The sequence below is a fragment of the Notechis scutatus genome, chromosome 2, assembly GCF_049901735.1.
Source record: "Notechis scutatus isolate UNSWTSFEM ecotype Mainland chromosome 2, rNotScu1.2, whole genome shotgun sequence".
Classification (NCBI taxonomy): domain Eukaryota; kingdom Metazoa; phylum Chordata; class Lepidosauria; order Squamata; family Elapidae; genus Notechis; species Notechis scutatus.
Window position 1 is genome coordinate 137,075,126 of NC_142010.1, and position 18,442 is coordinate 137,093,567.

General features: G+C 41.2%; 1 protein-coding gene across 3 annotated transcripts in view; it reads right to left on the bottom strand.

The window, feature by feature from the left end:
• NCKAP5L (NCK associated protein 5 like) overlaps positions 1 to 18,442 on the bottom strand; it is a 58,753-nt gene that overhangs the window by 22,971 nt on the left and 17,340 nt on the right. Inside the window, exon 1 of one of the 3 annotated variants that reach the window (XM_087954002.1) lies at positions 2,223 to 2,305. The exons of 1 other annotated variant lie outside the window; for it this stretch is intronic. The gene's annotated coding sequence lies outside the window, so the exon portion shown is untranslated. Of the gene's footprint in view, positions 1 to 1,238; positions 1,332 to 2,222; positions 2,306 to 18,442 lie in introns of those variants that run through there. One more of the 3 variants, XM_087954003.1, reaches the window with a different exon arrangement.

An 18,442-nucleotide genomic window follows, 5' to 3' on the forward strand; every position in this document is an offset into this window, starting at 1 on the left:
GTCATCCCATCCTCTCCCCAAATTTCACTCCAGGGCAAAGTTTTCAACCTTGGCATTTTTAAGAGGCATGGCTGGCTAGGGAATTCTGGGAATTGAAATCCACACATCTTAAAATTGCTCAGGTTGAGAAACACTGCACCAGTACTCCAGGGTATTAAAATGCATCTATTTTCAGAACTGCTAAGATATATTTAAACCATCTTGGCCATGGTTTAAAAATATGTCTGGCTTAACTATATTTTAAAAAGTAAAGCTTAAGGAATCTACTTTCCTTGCAATGCATTCACTGGTTTTGGCATTTTGATTACTCTACGAGTCAGTAATAATTAGTTCTTTTGCGGTGTCTCAGTAGTGGAACTCAAAGAAAAAGGAGTCTCAAGAGAGGAATGAATTAGTTCAGTCAACCAGCACAGAAATTTATGCTTAGCGTCCACAATCCCAGGAGTTTTCACTATTTCCCAGCCCAGGGGAGACAGTTTCCAAAATCCTCAGAACAACTGGATGAGAAAACAAACAAACCAGGAGTTACCTACAGAAACTAGAAGCACCACCCTTAGTATTTCAACAAAACAACACAAAAATAAACTCTTTGAATACTGCTTTTTAAAGGCAGCATCAAAAACCTCTGAAATATATGATTGAGCTTGGAAGAAAACTAGAGCAAGCAGGTTTGGGCAAGAGAACTGGGAAATAAAATTCCCACCTTAACTGGAAGCTCCAGAAAGAAAGAAAGTGTAATAGTTTTGTCCTCCCACAAAAAATAAAATCAAATCCTAGTAATATACTTTCTTTTTCTTCTTAAAGGAGATCTTGACAGATGCAACCCCAACATACCAAATGGAAACTAGATTGAGGAAAATGACCCCCTTACATAGGAGTTCCCAATCTTTAACAGGCTGAAGCTGACCCAGGAGAGTGTCTTGGCACCACAGCTTTTCACTTGTGGTCCCCCTCAATACTCTCACCATACCGACATATGTGACATCGTCCCAGACATACAGTGAATTAATGAAATTTCTCATTTGGGATTTCTGATTCAACGGTGGCTTTTGTAAATAGTCCAATAAGCCGCACTAGAAGCTCCCTCTGTCTTTCAAATAGAGTGCTTCCTATTTCCTCTCCACCCCTTCCAAGTTCCCAGAGTCTCTTGCAAAAAAAGACGCCCTCCTCTGTCTCGTACATCTTACACATACCTTGTTGCACATCAAGAAACAGTCCTGGCTGCCTTTTGCACTTACCAGGATACTTACTCCAGGCTACTTAAGCAGTGAAGGGCATTCAGCGGATCTAAACAAGCGAGCTGGAAAGCCTGCGTTTTCTTGGCTGCATTGCATTTCCGATTTTTTTTGGGGGGGGAGAAGAAACTGCAGGGCCAAACCTCTGTATGCATGGCACAAAGAGCCCTAAACAGATCTCACGGACCGCAGGGAGACATCTGGGCGTCACTTCAATCCAAATCCCAGCAAGAAAAGAAATGCAACTGTAGTGGTCTGTCTCTCTCTCTCTCTCTCTCCCTTTTCCCCCCCTTCCTCTCAAGAACAAATGATATCCTGCCGCAGAAGCGAAGAAATCTGAGATTTCGCCCTTCTGCAACAGCCTCCCTCGGGATCCCGCTCCTCTGCTATAGATGCATCCCGTCCAACAGTGCAACTTCACAGCCCAGGTCCCCAAATCCAGTTTCGGGGCGACCTGTTCAGAGACAAACCACTTCTCCCCCCCACGCCCCACAGACCGTCTTCCCCCGCTGCTTCCTCACCCCCCCGCAAAGCTCTCTACAGCGCTGCCAGCCTTCCAAGCCTACCCACCACGTCCTTCTCTCCCGCAAATCCTACACGCGCCCGACGGTCCTCCATCCACACGTTCCTTGCCGGCTCCGGGCGGGAGAGCTTTGGAAACGTGCGGCTGCCTCCTCTCTTTCGAAACTACAGGGCTCAGAAGTCGGGGCAGCTCCCGGGCTCCCTTGAAGAGCTCCTGCTGCAGCAGCTCCCCTGCTAGCGCTCCGCTTCAGACACCCGACATTTTCCAAAGCGCTCGCCCTCTTCCCACCCACCCCACCCCAAGTAACCCCTTCCTCAGCTTCTCCGCCAGCGCTTTTAAACTTCGCTTCCTTCCCCCGCCCCCCACTGTCCGTTCCTCCAGCCCCTAAAAGTGGGGGTGGGCGGTGGGGCTGGGAACCGAGCCTGAGCTCGCCTACGCCACGGAGCCCCCCCCCCCCCCGGTACCTTTGGCGCATCCTCCCGCGACACGGCCCGACTCGGGGCCTGCTATTGTTGGGTGGTGTGAAGGCGGAGGCAGAAGGAAACTCACGGCTCGGAGCTCCGCCTTATCCGTCTCCCCACCTCAGCGCGGCCCATCTCGCCCCAGACCCTCCGCCCCCCACCCATCCTTTTCGCAGCCCATCTGGCTGAAGGGGGATTTCCACTACTGAGGGAAGTGAAGGGGGAAAAAGGGGGGGGAATCTACCCAAGCAGCGTTGCCGAGAGAGCTGCAAAGCGGGGTGGGGTGGATAAATGCAGCCGCTTTCAGAATTAAGGATGATTATGCTCATAATAAATACATGTGTAGAGGGGAAACATGCAGGATTCCACACAAATCAGATTGTCAAGTAGAGCGGCAGTTAATCCCAGATATTTCCACCCACCCGCATACATATATACTTATTTCTGTTCAGGTTTGTACCTTTTGAGAACAAACTCCTGTGAGGAGTTGCTGGTATGCTCAAAAGGGCAACATTTCCCCCCCACACACACACAATTCTAGCAGATAGTTTGTAAGGTGAATTTCTGGGGGACCCTCACTATGCGTCTCCCCCAACCAAATAAGATAATCAGCAAAAATGGCTGATATCTTAGGGAAGAGGACATCTAACTGAGGTCCCCAAGGTCACGTTTTCCATTCTTAGTCCTGTGACCTGTTTGGCAATAGCCTCAAAGCTTGAAAAAAAATGAACCCATTTTATCCTTATGCAGTCTGCTCTTTAATCTCAAGGACACTCTGGAATCAGGGGCCCTCAAATGAGAGGAATGAAAAGCCCCAGTTTCCTTTCTCAACAGTTTCCCTTCATTGGAAATATTCTGTTCTTGCTCTTAGGCTGTGGATTTCAACAATTTCTACTGTGGGGGTAGAGATGATCCTGCTCAATTTTTTGCTTTTAGTTATTATAGCTGCCCATCTTATGCAACATAACCTTGGGCGGCTTGCAAACAGCAGTAAAAGCATTAAGCACAATAAAAGCATAAAAACCATTACAGCAAACTCTTGGCATCCACAACTACCATACCTCCTTCCCTCCCAAAAAACCCTTTTCAGCTTCACCCTGCACCAATGCTTATGAGAAAAGTTAGGTTTTTGTGGCTTTGTAGCCACTGTTTGCTAAGAGGGAGACAAGCAGGAATTTGGAGAGACAGTTCTAAAGAAAGTCACGAATGAGTGAGAGATCTTTAATCCTCCTACACTTTTGCAGCTGCAACTCCCTTTTCTAGAACTATTTGGTGACCATGATGGGAAGGTGTGAAAGATACCTCCATGTAAAGGGCAGGAGCACTTCTCTTAGCAACCGTTTGGAAACGATTTGCTTGTTCCTAACTTCCCAGATCCATGTACATGCTATGACTCCAGGTTCAAAGCAACAATTCCCTTTTTGTTATTGATTCTGTCCCCCTTGCCAAAGTATGGATGCTAGCATTTTATAAATCTGATGCTGGCAACCATGCCTAATTCTGATTTTCTTTCTTAATACAGATATAGCAGAGTAATTAAAATGGAACAGGGTAATGAAACAAGTACAAAATTAATCTGCGGTCTACAGTACAAGACAATATTAGGTACTAAGAAAAATAGAATCACTACTCTTTAATTTACTAAAACACAAACTTCTTACAGTTATGTAATGAAAAAGTGCAATAGTACACACATCTTGCACCTGGTTCATCTATTTAATGAGCCACATTAAAGCAATTGTGTTATGTGAAACCATAATTTGTTAAAGGTATAAACTACAGATCATGCTTCTCTTGAGTTATTCAGTCTACAAGTAGTCACTGCACTTTATATCATAGACAGGTGCTTTAAAGTTTCACCATTTGAAAAGTTCTGATGGCAAAATTGTAGCTATAGCAGTAGTATCATGCAAACACAGCCAGAGTGGCCTGGTTCACAGGTAACATTAGAATAGAAATAGAATAGAATAGAATAGAATAGAATAGAATAGAATAGAATAGAATAGAATAGAATAGAATTCTTTATTGGCCAAGTGTGGTTGGACACACAAGGAATTTGTCTTGGTGCAAATGCTCTCAGTATACATAAAAGATATATTCGTCAAGAGTCAAGAATCATAAGGTACAACACTTAATGATAGTCATAAGTCATTAAATAAGAAACCATAGTTGAGTCCATAAATTACGCAGAACCAAATCTTAGCAAACTACATTATAGCTTACTGTAATTCGGGCAATGCATTTTTGTGCCCATTTATGAAAGAATATAAGGTGGTAGCAGTTAATTACAATGTATGAACTCAATTAAAACTATTTCTTACTGAAACTCTCTAAAGCAGGGGTGTCAAACTTGCGATGTCAAGTCATCACGTGACATATCCTGACTTTTCCCCCTTCACTAAACAGGATGGGCGTGGCCAGTGTGTGATGCATTCGGTCAGTGGGCCACGAGTTTGATACCCCTGCTCTAAAGTATATACCAAGCACATTAGACTACATAAAAATATCTCCAATAATTTATACTTTTTGCATAGGAGATAGAATAATTGACTATTTTCTAAAGCATTTTTCACGTTAGACCAGAAGAAGGCAAAATGTCTTTCAAAACAGTTTCTCTCTCATTAAAAACTGCTCTTTTCAAAAATATCCACCCAAAACACCATTTCATTTTTTAAAATAAAAGACTATTTTAGCCCAATTAAATTGTTTTCTATTTCATCAATAATTTTAAATACCTAAAAATTTTGACAGCTGGAAAAAGAGTGTGACATATACTGGACAAGATGTTGGACTCAAACCAAGGGGGTTCAAATTCAAGTCCCTACTCAGTTGGATAAGTGGGTCATTGGTCTCTTGCTGCCAAGTATACAGGTAATCCTTGACTTACAACCAATCATTTACTAACCGTTTAAAGTTACAATGGCACTGAAAAAAATGTGACTTGCAACCAAGTTCTTGCCTTTACAACCAACACAGCACCGTCACAATCACATGATCAAAATTTGGTTGCTTTGCATTCAGCATTTATTTATAATGGTTGCAGCCACTTAACAATGCTGACAATGGAAATTCTGGTCTCAATTATAGTCATAAAGCAAGAATACCTGTACCAGTTAAAATGGTTGCTCTGGCATCAAACCTATGCAGGCTGCCATCTTAAGCAATCAATAGAAATGCAGGAGAGCAATGCAATCAAATACAGTATCTATCTTGCAGATACAGTGAAATAATGAAATGGTATTACAGCTTTAATTTGAAAATCCCACTTTAGGAAAATTCCGACCAAGCTGTCTATTTAGAGCAATTGAACAGAGACTTAATTTTCACTATTTTACCTAAATTGTAATTCAGATATTTCCCTGCACTGATGAGAATTCTTGGCTTCTTTGGAGCTTTATACAAGTATTCTAAATCAAGCTATCATCTTCAGCCCTTGAATTTTAATGCTATTTAATGTAAAAAAAAATTGAAGCAGAATATGGTTGATCTGGAGAATTTACTACAGGAAATAATCATAATGATTTATTAGGCTAATACTGAAAATAACATGCAAACCTTCAAGCAAATATAATTAGCTTTTAGGGGAAAGAATTAAAAACGGTAAATACCATTTATTAAAACAGCTTAGTTTTAACTAATTTGCTTTGAGATGACATTTATTTATTTAAAAGATTTATATGGCTGCCCATCTTGCAAAACCCAACTCTGGGCAGTTCACAACAATAATAAAATGAAACGAAGGAAAAGGAAAAGGAAAGGAAAAAACCCAGGAGCCTGACTAATCATCTCCAATCCATCAATCTATATAATGCTTCAGTCTTACACTACCCCAGTCCCTGGGGGAAAAACCAGCCCTTTATGGCTTTTCAGAAGGCTAAAAGCAAGGAATCTGCTAGATCCCAGGGAGAAACGTGTTTCATGGAGCAGTACTACTATACAAAAGGCACACTTCCTAGGTCTCATTAAATAGCAATACTTAAGGGATGGGACTCAGGGGTATGCATATACTGTCTGGCCTAGTGGAGCAAGCAAACACCTTCAAGTGAGGCAGTCCCACAAATAACTTGGCTTTCTGCCAGGTAGGGCTATAAAGGTGGTAACCAGCACCTTAAATTGTGTCCAGAAAGAAACTGGGAGCCAGTGCAGCTTTCATAGCAGGTGTGTATCATGAGTAAACCAAGAAGTGCCCAGCACTGTGTGAGTTGCAGCATTCTCCACCACTTGCAATTTCCTGGTGCTCTTCAAGGATGGACAGCCCCATGTAGGCCACATTGCATTTCCAAGAGGAAGTAACCAAAGCATGAATGAGCGTGAGCAAGGCCTCACAGTCCAGGAGTGGTACAATTGGCACACAATTGTATCTCTTCAAAGCTCCCTAAACGTGACTGCCACCTGCTCTTTGAGCAGAAGCCACAAATTTAGGAGGACCTCCAAATTGCATGCCAGCTCTGGCTGGTTTTCAGGTAGATATTTAAAGAGGAACAGTGAGACACCCCAGCCTTGAGGTGTTCCACGTTGTGAGGAGCTAAAGCTAGGTCCACACAAACACTGACTGGAACTAGCTATGGAGAAAGGAGAAAAACCACTCCAAAACAGTGCCTCCCCACTCTCGATCCCTGAAACTGGTCCATGGTTGATGGTATTGAAAGCCACTGAGAGATCCAGGAGGATCAAGACAATAATACCACCTCTTTCCTGATCCCTCCAGAGGAATAAAATAACAATAATGCCGTTTCCTTACAATATCTCCACCTGAACCCAGGATGCAAAAGATGCAAATAATCCATTTCATCTACAGGCCTCTGCAACTGAGACGAGAGATATATAAGGTAAAACATTGGTAAGGATGCCTGAGATTTTCTAGCTATTAACAGCATTAACAAAAGCTTAAGCAACTCCAGAACATTATAGACACCATAATATTTTTTAACTGGGGATGACACAGAGTTTGGGAATAAATCATGTCTGCACATGTTACATTTCTAGACATTTTGTTCTTTAAACATTCACACCTAGCCTGTTTGATGCACTGCATAGAGAGCTGAAACGGGCAAATTTTAGGAGCTCTTTCAGTCTAAAAGGAGGATCTTTTGTGTATACTTAACAGATGCATAGGTGCACTAGCTTAGGACTATCATTTCGCCCCCCCAAAAAAACATTGAATATCCTGTCAGAGAAACACCATCATATCATATTAGCATTTTCTAAAATAGATAGATTACACTAGGTAAGGACTCTGCCTAATACAGTTCTTAAAGATCTCACCAGGATTCTTTTATTTAGATTAAAATTGATGTTAGAAAAGTAAGCATTCTTTATTCATTTAACTAGGATGAATGCTTTTAAACTTTACCAGATCTCATCTTTTAGCTTTACAATTGCTTTCACCAATAATATGGCCACCCAACAGGTTCGTTGTAAGATTATTAGATGCCATCTAGATCTAGAGATGGAGGAAACAAGGTTCCTAGCGTGTTGGTGGAATAAAATACAGACTGTCTAATAATACTGTTTTGTTTACCTGTTGCAATGTTAACGTTTACCTCTTATGGGAAAGCAACACTGCTTGCTAACCATACTGCCATCTGTTGAGTTTGAGTACATGAGCAACAATGACACTGTTAAGCCTCGGCTTCCACCTTTTCCAACAGTGTCTTCCTACAGCAACTGCTCTTTTTTTTCCTGAGGTACATGAGAACCTTTCCTTCGCCTGTTTCTTTAATCTTTTTTTTTTTAAAAGCATGTAGCAGATTCTCCACCTGCTGCATCTTCTGGTCTGAAGGACCCAGTGGCCTTTTCCTCTTCTTTAAAATCTTGGCAGAACGCTTAAGATGGTGATTTTCAAGTTCTGCTTTCAGGGAGTGCATTTCACGTCAATTTACTGGCCACAGAACCAGGACAAATGGGAAGGAAGGAGCAGGCGAGGAATGTTCTTTAAAAATTCATATTGAGATACGGAGGGGTGGGGTTCCTTATGATTTCATACAGGAGTTGCTGTATGCTCAAAAGGGCAACATTTCCCCCCCACACACACACAATTCTAGCAGATAGTTTGTAAGGTGAATTTCTGGGGGACCCTCACTATGCGTCTCCCCAACCAAATAAGATAATCAGCAAAAATGGCTGATATCTTAGGGAAGAGGACATCTAACTGAGGTCCCCAAGGTCACGTTTTCCATTCTTAGTCCTGTGACCTGTTTGGCAATAGCCTCAAAGCTTGAAAAAAAATGAACCCATTTTATCCTTATGCAGTCTGCTCTTTAATCTCAAGGACACTCTGGAATCAGGGGCCCTCAAATGAGAGGAATGAAAAGCCCCAGTTTCCTTTCTCAACAGTTTCCCTTCATTGGAAATATTCTGTTCTTGCTCTTAGGCTGTGGATTTCAACAATTTCTACTGTGGGGGTAGAGATGATCCTGCTCAATTTTTTGCTTTTAGTTATTATAGCTGCCCATCTTATGCAACATAACCTTGGGCGGCTTGCAAACAGCAGTAAAAGCATTAAGCACAATAAAAGCATAAAAACCATTACAGCAAACTCTTGGCATCCACAACTACCATACCTCCTTCCCTCCCAAAAAACCCTTTTCAGCTTCACCCTGCACCAATGCTTATGAGAAAAGTTAGGTTTTTGTGGCTTTGTAGCCACTGTTTGCTAAGAGGGAGACAAGCAGGAATTTGGAGAGACAGTTCTAAAGAAAGTCACGAATGAGTGAGAGATCTTTAATCCTCCTACACTTTTGCAGCTGCAACTCCCTTTTCTAGAACTATTTGGTGACCATGATGGGAAGGTGTGAAAGATACCTCCATGTAAAGGGCAGGAGCACTTCTCTTAGCAACCATTTGGAAACAATTTGCTCGTTCCTAACTTCCCAGATCCATGTACATGCTATGACTCCAGGTTCAAAGCAACAATTCCCTTTTTGTTATTGATTCTGTCCCCCTTGCCAAAGTATGGATGCTAGCATTTTATAAATCTGATGCTGGCAACCATGCCTAATTCTGATTTTCTTTCTTAATACAGATATAGCAGAGTAGTTAAAATGGAACAGGGTAATGAAACAAGTACAAGATTAATCTGCGGTCTACAGTACAAGACAATATTATTAGGTACTAAGAAAAATAGAATCACTACTCTTTAAGTTACTAAAACACAAACTTCTTACAGTTATGTAATGAAAAAGTGCAATAGTACACACATCTTGCACCTGGTTCATCCATTTAATGAGCCACATTAAAGCAATTGTGTTATGTGAAACCGTAATTTGTTAAAGGTATAAACTACAGATCATGCTTCTCTTGAGTTATTCAGTCTACAAGTAGTCACTGCACTTTATATCATAGACAGGTGCTTTAAAGTTTCACCATTTGAACAGTTCTGATGGCAAAATTGTAGCTATAGCAGTTGTATCATGCAAACACAGCCAGTGGCCTGGTTCACAGGTAACAATAGAATAGAATAGAATAGAATAGAATAGAATAGAATAGAATAGAATAGAATAGAATTCTTTATTGGCCAAGTGTGGTTGGACACACAAGGAATTTGTCTTGGTGCAAATGCTCTCAGTATACATAAAAGATATATTCGTCAAGAGTCAAGAATCATAAGGTACAACACTTAATGATAGTCATAAGTCATTAAATAAGAAACCATAGTTGAGTCCATAAATTACGCAGAACCAAATCTTAGCAAACTACATTATAGCTTACTGTAATTCGGGCAATGCATTTTTGTGCCCATTTATGAAAGAATATAAGGTGGCAGCAGTTAATTACAATGTATGAACTCAATTAAAACTATTTCTTACTGAAACTCTCTAAAGCAGGGGTGTCAAACTTGCGATGTCAAGTCATCACGTGACATATCCTGACTTTTCCCCCTTCGCTAAACAGGATGGGCGTGGCCAGTGTGTGATGCATTCGGTCAGTGGGCCACGAGTTTGATACCCCTGCTCTAAAGTATATACCAAGCACATTAGACTACATAAAAAAATCTCCAATAATTTATACTTTTTGCATAGGAGATAGAATAATCGACTATTTTCTAAAGGATTTTTCACCTTAGACCAGAAGAAGGCAAAATGTCTTTCAAAACAGTTTCTCTCTCATTAAAAACTGCTCTTTTCAAAAATATCCACCCAAAACACCATTTCATTTTTTAAAATAAAAGACTATTTTAACCCAATTAAATTGTTTTCTATTTCATCAATAATTTTAAATACCTAAAAATATTGACAGCTGGAAAAAGAGAGTGACATATACTGGACAAGATGTTGGACTCAAACTAAGGGGGTTCAAATTCAAGTCCCTACTCAATTGGATAAGTGGGTCATTGGTCTCTTGCTGCCAAGTATACAGGTAATCCTTGACTTACAACCAATCATTTACTAACCGTTCAAAGTTACAATGGCACTGAAAAAAATGTGACTTGCAACCAAGTTCTTGCCCTTACAACCAACACAGCACCGTCACAATCACATGATCAAAATTTGGTTGCTTTGCATTCAGCATTTATTTATAATGGTTGCAGCCACTTAACAATGCTGACAATGGAAATTCTGGTCTCAATTATAGTCATAAAGCAAGGAATACCTGTACCAGTTAAAATGGTTGCTCTGGCATCAAACCTATGCAGGCTGCCATCTTAAGCAATCAATAGAAATGCAGGAGAGCAATGCAATCAAATACAGTATCTATCTTGCAGATACAGTGAAATAATGAAATGGTATTACAGCTTTAATTTGAAAATCCCACTTTAGGAAAATTCCGACCAAGCTGTCTATTTAGAGCAATTGAACAGAGACTTAATTTTCACTATTTTACCTAAATTGTAATTCAGATATTTCCCTGCACTGATGAGAATTCTTGGCTTCTTTGGAGCTTTATACAAGTATTCTAAATCAAGCTATCATTTTCAGCCCTTGAACTTTAATGCTATTTAATGTAAAAAAAATTGAAGCAGAATATGGTTGATCTGGAGAATTTACTACAGGAAATAATCATAATGATTTATTAGGCTAATACTGAAAATAACATGCAAACCTTCAAGCAAATATAATTAGCTTTTAGGGGAAAGAATTAAAACGGTAAATACCATTTATTAAAACAGCTTAGTTTTAACTAATTTGCTTTGAGATGACATTTATTTATTTAAAAGATTTATATGGCTGCCCATCTTGCAAAACCCAACTCTGGGCAGTTCACAACAATAATAAAATGAAACGAAGTAAAAGGAAAAGGAAAAGGAAAGAAAAAAAACCCAGGAGCCTGACTAATCATCTCCAATCCATCAATCTATATAATGCTTCAGTCTTACACTACCCCAGTCCCTGGGGGAAAAACCAGCCCTTTATGGCTTTTCAGAAGGCTAAAAGCAAGGAATCTGCTAGATCCCAGGGAGAAATGTGTTTCATGGAGCAGTACTACTATACAAAAGGCACACTTCCTAGGTCTCATTAAATAGCAATACTTAAGGGATGGGACTCAGGGGTATGCATATACTGTCTGGCCTAGTGGAGCAAGCAAACACCTTCAAGTGAGGCAGTCCCACAAATAACTTGGCTTTCTGCCAGGTAGGGCTATAAAGGTGGTAACCAGCACCTTAAATTGTGTCCAGAAAGAAACTGGGAGCCAGTGCAGCTTTCATAGCAGGTGTGTATCATGAGTAAACCAAGAAGTGCCCAGCACTGTGTGAGTTGCAGCATTCTGCACCACTTGCAATTTCCTGGTGCTCTTCAAGGATGGACAGCCCCATGTAGGCCACATTGCATTTCCAAGAGGAAGTAACCAAAGCATGAATGAGCATGAGCAAGGCCTCACAGTCCAGGAGTGGTACAATTGGCGCACAATTGTATCTCTTCAAAGCTCCCTAAACGTGACTGCCACCTGCTCTTTGAGCAGAAGCCACAAATTTAGGAGGACCTCCAAATTGCATGCCAGCTCTGGCTGGTTTTCAGGTAGATATTTAAAGAGGAACAGTGAGACACCCCAGCCTTGAGGTGTTCCACGTTGTGAGGAGCTAAAGCTAGGTCCACACAAACACTGACTGGAACTAGCTATGGAGAAAGGAGAAAAACCACTCCAAAACAGTGCCTCCCCACTCTCGATCCCTGAAACTGGTCCATGGTTGATGGTATTGAAAGCCACTGAGAGATCCAGGAGGATCAAGACAATAATACCACCTCTTTCCTGATCCCTCCAGAGGAATAAAATAACAATAATGCCGTTTCCTTACAATATCTCCACCTGAACCCAGGATGCAAAAGATGCAAATAATCCATTTCATCTACAGGCCTCTGCAACTGAGACGAGAGATATATAAGGTAAAACATTGGTAAGGATGCCTGAGATTTTTCTAGCTGTTAACAGCATTAACAAAAGCTTAAGCAACTCCAGAACATTATAGACACCATAATATTTTTTAACTGGGGATGACACAGAGTTTGGGAATAAATCATGTCTGCACATGTTACATTTCTAGACATTTTGTTCTTTAAACGTTCACACCTAGCCTGTTTGATGCACTGCATAGAGAGCTGAAACGGGCAAATTTTAGGAGCTCTTTCAGTCTAAAAGGAGGATCTTTTGTGTATACTTAACAGATGCATAGGTGCACTAGCTTAGGACTATCATTTCGCCCCCCCAAAAAAACATTGAATATCCTGTCAGAGAAACACCATCATATCATATTAGCATTTTCTAAAATAGATAGATTACACTAGGTAAGGGCACTGCCTAATACAGTTCTTAAAGATCTCACCAGGATTCTTTTATTTAGATTAAAATTGATGTTAGAAAAGTAAGCATTCTTTATTCATTTAAATAGGATGAATGCTTTTAAACTTTACCAGATCTCATCTTTTAGCTTTACAATTGCTTTCACCAATAATATGGCCACCCAACAGGTTCGTTGTAAGATTATTAGATGCCATCTAGATCTAGAGATGGAAGAAACAAGGTTCCTAGCGTGTTGGTGGAATAAAATACAGACTGTCTAATAATACTGTTTTGTTTACCTGTTGCAATGTTAACGTTTACCTCTTATGGGAAAGCAACACTGCTTGCTAACCATACTGCCATCTGTTGAGTTTGAGTACATGAGCAACAATGACACTGTTAAGCCTCGGCTTCCACCTTTTCCAACAGTGTCTTCCTACAGCAACTGCTCTTTTTTTTCCTGAGGTACATGAGAACCTTTCCTTCGCCTGTTTCTTTAATCTTTTTTTTTTTTAAAGCATGTAGCAGATTCTCCACCTGCTGCATCTTCTGGTCTGAAGGACCCAGTGGCCTTTTCCTCTTCTTTAAAATCTTGGCAGAACGCTTAAGATGGTGATTTTCAAGTTCTGCTTTCAGGGAGTGCATTTCACGTCAATTTACTGGCCACAGAACCAGGACAAATGGGAAGGAAGGAGCAGGCGAGGAATGTTCTTTAAAAATTCATATTGAGATACGGAGGGGTGGGGTTCCTTATGATTTCATACAGCAGGAATTGAATAGCAAGGGATAAACATTGAAAGGTCAGCTTTTAAAGATTTCTTCAGAGAGAAATTGCAAGAGGAGCAAAGAAAAAAAAAATGCTGAATTAGGAGAATTCATCATTTCCAACCTGCACTTCTCAGAACATTCCCATATGTTAGAGAACACTGCAGGGAAAATTTAGGGGCATACAGATTGAAGGTAGGCAGAGGTGTACCAGTAAGTGTTGCTGCTAGGATACAACCCCCTAGATTGGTTAGCAAACTCTGAAGAGCTCTTGGAAGAATTACACTGATTTATTTTCTGCTGTCCCAAGCACAGTCATTCTTTCCATGTCATGCTGAGCCAGACACGCTGATTCAAAATTAGGATGGAATTTTGTTTGAGGTGGAATCTGGGGTTGGTTTTGTTTTGTTTCTCAAGCCGTATTCTTAGGAGGCTTACTTCAAGCATTGGATCAGATAAACTCTCAAGAGACACGCTACCCTGGAGATTGACATGGAACATCCATCCTCTCCATCGTTCCAGTCCTCCTTGCAATGTCAGGCAGGGAGACAGAATATCGGTACACACACACACACACACACACACACACACAGAGTTTCATTTTCAGCCCTCTGGACACAAGCACAGGAGCATTCAGAAAACGAACGATGTCCCCTTTGCAGCCTGCAGCTATTCTAGAAATGGGTTAAATAAGATTTCCAGAAGTACATAAATCCCAATGTCCTTCCTGATTCTGGGTTGAATCACCATCGCTGTCCGTAAAAAAGAGCAACTTTCCTATTCTACTTTAGATTGCTCATGGTATTTTGGAGGAGTCATTTGCCTCATTCGAATTAGGAGATATCTGCTCGTTCCCTTTATGCCTCCTAATTGAAACCAAGACACTGTAGAACAGAGGGACGGGAGAAAATGACCGCCCCAACAGGAAAGGTAAAAAACTCCCTTTATTAGTTTCCCTAGAAACAATATTGAAGCAGTTTGCCACTGCCATCTTCAAATAGGTTTTATCACCTTCCGAGAATAACTTATAGCCTTAGTATTCCCTAAAGATCCCCCACAAAAATAGAAAAATCTGTTATCAGTGTGGCTCTGCTTCTATGGTGACTTGGCGCTCTGCTGGTGTTCTGAGCTTCAGCCCAGTGAGCAGGAGTCATATCAAGAGAATGTGGGAGGCAAAAAGGCAATGTTTATGCACAGGTTCTTTCTTTGGACCCTGTAACATAATAAGGAGCAAGATGGCATTCATCTCAGCCAACCTTATTTTCAGACATGATGAAAAAAACACAAAGCGTAGCCACCTCTCTCCACAAAGAGAGGACCCATTGTTCCCCCATCTCTTGAATTTCAGTTGTGGGAAGCTACCTACAACTGAATACCAAGAGACGTACAATATCCTAATCAAGGAACAACCAGAGTCAAACAATCAACAGACAAGCAATCAAACAGAAAACACCCTAATCAAGGAGCTACACCAAGGAAAAAAACAACCCCACCACCACCATCACCAGAGGCAGGGCAAGCTACTGTTAAAAAAAGGAGCAAATTCCACACTCCCTACCACGGATGATGTTACCTAGTTGGGCAATTCAATGTCTGCAAACAGCCAAGCTTAAAGAGCACCAAGGATGCCAAAGCTGCTCTCCCTTTTGCTTATAGATTTTTTTAAAAAAATATCCACATGGACTGACAAGATGGGAGCCAGAGAATTTAAAGAAATGCTAGGCAGGCTGGGCGGTGGGAAGGAGCAATGGGATTAGATCCAGACGAGTTTGTTGCTTTTAGAATGATTCAGACTATCATTCCACCCTTCTCAAGCTCCAAAGAAAAACATTTATTAATATGTAGAAAGGATATGGATAGATAAAGGGGAGATAAAACAAGCACATGATAGAATAAGGCCAAATGTATAGTGAGGAAGGAGCTTTGACCAGTGTGATTTTCTGTCGTCACCCAAATTTGAATTATATCCAAAGTATCATGCACTTAGGCCTTCTCTGGGATACAGCGCATGGGTTTTGATGCCACAAGCTTGGCAACTGAAAAAAATCAAGCATGTTCTGCAAGTGAAGCATAATATACACACACATCTTCAAATACCTAATCCAGATAATTTGAACCAGAATCAGTGCAGAAATAGGCCCAGGGGAGAAAAGAGTGAGAGAAAGAATAAAGAATAAAGAATGAACATTGCACGGCTGGAAGTGCTGCGTCTGAGCTGAAGTCTGAACAAAGGGCCAAGCGGCATCCTTTTTGACTAATCCTTTCATTTAAGTATAAGTCATCAAGAATTTGCTCTCTTCGGTAAGATTTTGGGTTGTTTTAGAAACAGACACCCTACTATGTGAAAATGAGCTCCCAATACACATGCACACCTTCCCCACAGACATTCAGAGCAGAGGCTAAATCCTACCTATGCGAGGGGCCATAGAGAATTAAATGTCCTACTCTCCAAGTCCTGCACATGGAATTATATAGTGTCTGCATACAGAACCCAGCCTTATGCATACAGATTGGAACAAATATATGGCCCTGCTCCTTTCACTGATAACAAATGCACACAAGGAGGATACAGCTCTGGGATTTAGGCTATTCTCTATGGCAGTAGTCCCCAATCTTTTCAGCTCTGCAGACCGGCAGTGGCGGTAGCAGCGGTTGGGGCGGGGGAGGGAGTTTCATGCACATAAAGGCTTATATAAATGGAGCGCTTTGTAGAATCTTCTTCAATCTTTCTGCTAGAATGGCGGCGAAGAGTTCGTCATCTTTATTTAATAATGAAAATGGTCTATAATTCTTTGCCTTTGTAACATCTTGACCCTCTTTTGGGAGCAACGCAATATTGACTTCTTTCCACATCTGGGGTGTATTTCCCTCCTGTAGTGTAGCATTCATGGTGTCCTTGAAGTTGGTTGAAGAAGTTCATCCTTGAAGCACTTATAATATTGGCTTGTGGGCCTGGGGCCTTGCCTGGTCTCATTTTTTAGAAATAGCTTCTGATATCTCAAAGGCAGTTATCAGATCGTTCATAAGTTCATGCGCTCTCACCTGCCACTTGCGCCGCCCAGTTCCAAATGGGCTACAGCCCAATACCAGGCTGCAGATCAGGGGTTGGGGACCCCTGCTCTGTGGTTTTGTATCATCTAAGGCAGAGGTCTCCAGACTTGGCAACTTTAAGACTTGTGGACTTCAATTCCCAGAATTATGAGAGTTGAAGTCCACAAGTCTTAAAGTTGCCAAGTCTTGGGACCCCGATCTAAGGCATATGGTCAGATTCTTTGAATAAAATGTCTAGTAGGCCACCTTAGAGGCTTCAGAGACCAGGATTAGGTTCATGCCATCCTTTGCTTAACCATAGCTTGGTGAGCAGCTTGGTTCACCCATGCTATTTGCAAGCCACTTTATATCACTGGAAATGGAGCAGCTTAAAAGCCAAAAATCAACAAATAGAACCCTAAACCATATCTCGGTTCAGCCTTTTTCCATATCATTCACTATTTCTCCATTGCAAAGCTTTAAAAAGCTTTCAAGAAACGTTCAAGACAAATAAAAATGGCGGCACCGTTTAGCTCTTATGTAGGGGCCCACGTTGCCATTGCAACTTCAGCGTGCAAATTCATACGCTTCTGTCAAGCACATGATACACGTAAGGTAAATGAATTGTTAGTCTGTTTCTCAGATGCTGAGAAACACCATCCTTCGGCTAGGAGAGTGGATGCACCAGCCTTGCCTAGCACTCAGCAAAATCCCCTGAGGACACAAAGAATCCTCTCATGTCATTTCACATCCTGACATGTTCTGGTGTGAATCATAAATATGTTTTTCGTAAATCCTCAATTCCACTTCTATCATGTATTCGTACATCTTTTTGCTGAAGGCTTACTTGTGCCGTAGTTTGCTGTGAAAAGCCATTACTCAGAATCATTCCATCAAGGTAAGAAATGCCGTGCTGATTCAGACCATCAGCTGTCTCACTCAGCAGCTTTTTCCTTTCCTGCAGACAGTTTTGTTCTCAGTTTACCCCAGCAGTGGTTAGTTAGTGGCTTTCATTTTGCTCAGCTCTCTCCAGGCAGCTTGATTTGCTGCTGCCTGCCTGCTGCTGCCCATCAGAATGTCCCAAGGTGATGAATTTTGCAGGTTTCTGCAGCACTCTCTCTTTCGTCCTACAAGGTGCTACATTCCAAGTGCATGTCATTGAAGAGCCAAAAGCAATTTTTTTTTCAAATAGTAATGAATGATTTTATTTAATACTTAAGAAGTAAAAAGCAAGGGCAGGAGGATCATATACTCTACTGTTTTCTACCAAACAGTTTACAATTTTGGAAAATTGAGCAGGAAGTTAAAAACCAAACCCAATAAAAGAGAACAGCTTTATTTATTTCAAAGACTGGGTCCCACCTATAGAAAGTTAAGATGGATCCCGTCCCTCTCAAGGCACTTGGAATGGGGCAATCAGCCCCAAGTTCAAACAATAAAATTGTGTCAAGATGTGAAGTAAAACAAAAGCATATGTTCTTGTCCTCTGAAGATCCAGCCACAACTACTACAGTGGAGCAAAAATAGCAGCAGAGCCTCAGGCTGGCATACATCTGTTTATTTATAGCTGCAACTGGTCACAATGCCGTGTCTCCAACACCGAGCAGAAAGGGGAAAATTGCAGGCAAGGAATGAGTGTGTGTCTCCCCCCACACAAGGCCCTTAATCATTTTATTCTCTCATGATTATCCACCTATCACTCTGGGTAAAAG